Below are 4501 nucleotides of genomic sequence, written 5' to 3'. Positions count from 1 at the left end.
ACAGCTTTTAATAGCTTGTGTAAGAGAATTACACAATAGTGAGGCCCTGCTGGTGCTGCACACATACTAAGCTATATGCATTCAAAGTGTAACGTTTTTGTAGAAACAATGTGATGCTCACAAATGCTGTCTCGTATCTTATCCTTTAGTAACGGGTTGCTGCATCTTCTGGTATAACCTGCATAATGTGGAAAGTCAATTGTGAGACCTTCACTCCTGCCCTCTGGAGGTTACTGCTGATGTTACTAACAGTGTTGCCAAGGGTAGAAAATGGAGCGCATAAGCAAGAATGCACCTAAAGCATAATTGCATTGCATTCCATTCTATTTAAACATGCCTTGTTTTATGATGTCAGCATATTTGTCCAAAGCCACACCTGACCTAGAAAATAAGTCTGCAGCATTTGTATTGAAACCACAGCCAAATACTTTCATATACTTTTAACTTTGAGCTCATAAAATGCACAATTCATTAACATGGATCAAACAGTAAGGAACACGGACACAAACATGCACGCACATACACACACAAGACCTGGATCAGTAAAAAACGACCTGCATCAACTTGCTTCAGGGGATATTTTTTAAATAGATGAACACCTCAGGCCAGCCTCACCCAGGCGCAATCTCGTCCAAACGCCTCGTTTGTGTGGCAAAATAAACCAAGGTTTCCTTTTAGTATATACAGCAGTCTGCTGCATTGTGAATGTAGTCTTTAGTTACAATGCATAAAATTAAGTCAACACATTGTGTTGATTTTCAATCTAAAATCTGCATTGTGAAAGATGACAAAAGTCAGCAACCTCAAGTCAAACATCCCAAGGCCATTAGGCAGTGGGGGAGGGCTCAGAAATCACTAAGTAATTTGTTCGGATTGGACTCTTCAGGCAGCACTCCAGCCAATCACTGAGGACGCTGAGGGTTCACGGAGGTTGTTTAGGGTTGGAAGGGGACACGAGTAGGGGAAGGGTCTCCCATGGTATAGGTGTTTAGTAACCATGGAAGGGGCAGATGATCCTTTCAGCTGCTATATAGAATCTGGAGGGGAAAATCTGCAAAACGGCTAAGCGAAACGATCAATCTGGAATATTGCAGAAAAAGAAAAAAGAAATAAAGCAATCGATGAAGAAGTAATTTCCGTCAAATGCAAGAAAACTAAGTTTTTGTTGTTGCTACCTCAAAGTGAACCAATGCTAGAGATGAAATTGATAAAGTACATTGTTTATAATGACAAGTTGTTGCTCAAACAAGGTGTGAAAATAAAATCATGGCTCTGATGTTAAATCAATTAATCTGTACTTAATTAATGGTGTTGCTTAATCTCTTAAATCGCAACTCATTTTCCACTCGCTTCTCAGATTTTCTTTCCTTTAATGCCAAAAAACATGATTGTGTGTGTGTATGTGTGTGTGTGCGAGCGACACAGCATGCAAACAACCAACCAGTTGCTCTGATTGTGTCTGGCAACTGTGCAGGATTCGAGTTGCAAATTATTGTGACCATTCATGTCACAATCACAGAGTTTGTAGATTGTTCAAACTGTGTTGACCACACACAAAGACTTTAAAGCATTAATTATCCATCCATCCATTTGCTTGAGCCTATCTACAAACAACCATTCACACTCACAATCACACTTAACGGAGAATTTGGAGGGCTCAATACGCCTAGCATGCATGTTCTTGGATTGTGAAAGAAAAAAATAACCCCCATGACAGGCTACTAATTTGATGAGACAAATGACAATCTGACCACTGCTGACTTTGCTTAACTTATATAGCACATTTTGTTCACAAATTAGCTCACTGTGCTTCAAAAAGATAAGTAAAATGTTCAAATTTGGAACAAGAAACTGAACTAGAAGGCCAAAATTTGAACTAGAATGGGAAACTCACTGAACAAAAGTGCAACCAGAAGACCAACCAACTAGAAGTAGAACCAGAAGAATAATCAACCAGGGGGAAAAAAAAATCCTGGCTATTTTCATCATAGTCATCACTTCCCTCTATCTGTTCAACGTGGGAATTGGGTTCGACATTTGGCGTCACGATACATATGAAAATGAAACAGCCTTATGAATCATTGTGCCAAACAAATCTAACGCAACATCAGCAGCAGCCCCTCGCTCATATTTTTGTTCCATCATTTCTATGCCTGTGTTGGCGCTTTCTTGCTGTTGTCAGCCACCTGCTGAGCTATATAACAAGAACACATTGGAGGGATTGAAGAAGAGGTGAGATGCCCCAGAAACGCCCACTCATTCATTCTGGATTTGAAGCTACATTTTTTCACGACAGAGACTGCACGGCATCCAGCCCAGTGAATGAGTGCCCAAAAGGTTGCACAGTTTATAACTCATTGGTTTGGGTGTCCTATAAAACCCTTGAGAATAAATGCAAAAAAAAATACAATATTCAAAAATGTTAGGAATAAATGGCTTACGGGTGAACCTAAAATGCACGACAAAATTTACAGGCAACCCTAATGTTATCTTCTTTAAACATTTTAACTGCACATAGCCAATTGATTTAAAGCTAGGTTTTCCATTGAAATGAATGAGATTTTACACCGAGAGACCGTGGATCAGTGGTAGAGCAGTCATGCAGGTTGCCTCTTCGGTTCCCTCTCTGCCCGGGTAATGGGTCATTGAGCAAGACACACCCACATTGCCTCCAGTGCCACTCACACTAGTATATCAATATTTGGTGATCATCGGAAGAGCCGTAGGCGTGCACTGGCAGCCATGCTTCTTTCTGTCAATCTGCTCCAAGGCAGCTGTGACTACATATCACGCAACACCACCAGTGTGAATAAGTGTATATGAATAATACATCTGCTGAGTGCAATGCATTATTATTATTATTCCATGTCTATGCCAAGATTATTATAAAAAAACATGAATAAGATGCTTTAAATATTTTGTTTGCAAATTGAATTGTTATGTACTAAGGTGTAGATCATATATATATATATATATATATATATATATATATATATATATATATATAGCACTATGACCCTACTAGACCCACATTCAAGTTGAATCAGCAAAGTGTCCATTTAACGCGATGTATAGCAACGAGGGCTCCAAGTAGATGTGTATACCTTATTTTGTTGGGCCCTCAGGAGTCTGTTAGGTAACCTGGCAGACAGACTTTAGAGATGCGATTAATATATATATATATATATATATATATATATATATATATATATATATATATATATATATATATATATATATATATATATATAATTTATTTATATGTAATATATAATATATAATAAATATATTGGGCAATTGGGTAGTTGATATTATAAATGAAGTGAAAAATTTAAATGGAAAGGGTACATTTTAGGGGGGGCAGCTAAATTATATGACCCGCATGCCATATTTTCCCACCCCAGATTAAGTCTAAATGAACCTATCATGCATGTTTTTGCCCCTCTTGCAAAGAAAAAGCCCACATGAGCATGGGGGTAACATGCAAACTAAATCTGGGAAGGAGAGAGCAGTGATTTAAATTCCGAACTTACTAATAACGAGGCAGATACGCAGAATCAGTAGTGGCTGCCATCGACAAACATTGATGTGATGAAAGGATCTCACGACATACGGTTTGCCTTAAACTTAATTTAAAGAGTCAAGACTCAGACAAGAACTTGACAGTGCTCATTTTCAAATGTTTGCTGTCCAAACTGAAAAAAAAGCCTAGAGCGATTCAAAACGCACTCTGTTGTATAGCATGCCTAAAAAGCTGACCCACATTCAAGTTGAATCAGCAAAGTGTCCATTTAACGCGATGTATAGCAACGAGGGCTCCAAGTAGATGTGTATACCTTATTTTGTTGGGCCCTCAGGAGTCTGTTAGGTAACCTGGCAGACAGACATTAGGGATGCGATTAAACTGAAAAAAAAAGCAGCGTGATCGTTTGTTTCATAACCCTGGAAAGCTGCATCATTGCACTGCGGACTGAGGGCGCCGAGGTTGCAGCCGCTATTTTGTGAAGCCTAAACAGACCCCAGTCCACACATAACCATGCGCACACCCGCACACAAAACAAGCCGAATCGAAGTGTTTGCATACGGACAAACGTCTCTCACCTGCCCTCCCTCCCGCCGCTGGTCTGCTGCGATTCTGCTCCAAACAAAAGAAAAGCAAACAAAGGGTGTGCAAGTGTAACGACAGGCAAGGCTGGAAGGCTTGTGGGCTTCTGGTCATTCATCAGTTATTTTGTTACCAAAGGAGGCAGGGCAGCCCCCGTCCTCTCTGTCCGGCACTCAAACACCGGGACGAAAGTTCCGGAAGTACACGAGCAATCAAAGACCAGCACTGAAGTTATATGGCAACATGCTTCCATTACGTTTACTGAAAGAATGTGCATATTGTTGCATACTGCACCTTATAGTCGTTCTTTTTTTTAAATTATATCCACGCCCGTGCATATGTGTGTGCGCGCGCGTGTGCGTCTGTGCATGTTCAAACTACTAAATGTCCCAGTTT

At 39.9% G+C, this 4501-nt stretch overlaps 1 protein-coding gene across 3 annotated transcripts in view; it reads right to left on the bottom strand.

The window, feature by feature from the left end:
* Positions 1 to 4291, bottom strand: part of LOC147061451 (helicase ARIP4-like) — a 43279-nt gene extending 38988 nt beyond the window's left edge. The window contains exons 1-3 of one of the 3 annotated variants that reach the window (XM_085907353.1): positions 4102 to 4291; positions 3837 to 3904; positions 3105 to 3141 (exon numbers count right to left, since the gene is read on the bottom strand). The gene's annotated coding sequence lies outside the window, so the exon portion shown is untranslated. The remainder of the gene's footprint in view (positions 1 to 3104; positions 3142 to 3836; positions 3905 to 4101) is intronic. The other 2 variants (XM_085907362.1, XM_085907344.1) reach the window with 2 other exon arrangements.
* Positions 4292 to 4501: the final 210 nt, after the last annotated feature.

The sequence above is a fragment of the Syngnathus leptorhynchus genome, chromosome 1, assembly GCF_054491065.1.
Source record: "Syngnathus leptorhynchus isolate UIUO chromosome 1, UIUO_Slep, whole genome shotgun sequence".
NCBI classification, from domain to species: Eukaryota; Metazoa; Chordata; class Actinopteri; order Syngnathiformes; family Syngnathidae; genus Syngnathus; species Syngnathus leptorhynchus.
The sequence above is the reverse complement of the archived record's forward strand: the minus strand, read 5'-3'. Positions and strand labels throughout refer to the sequence as shown.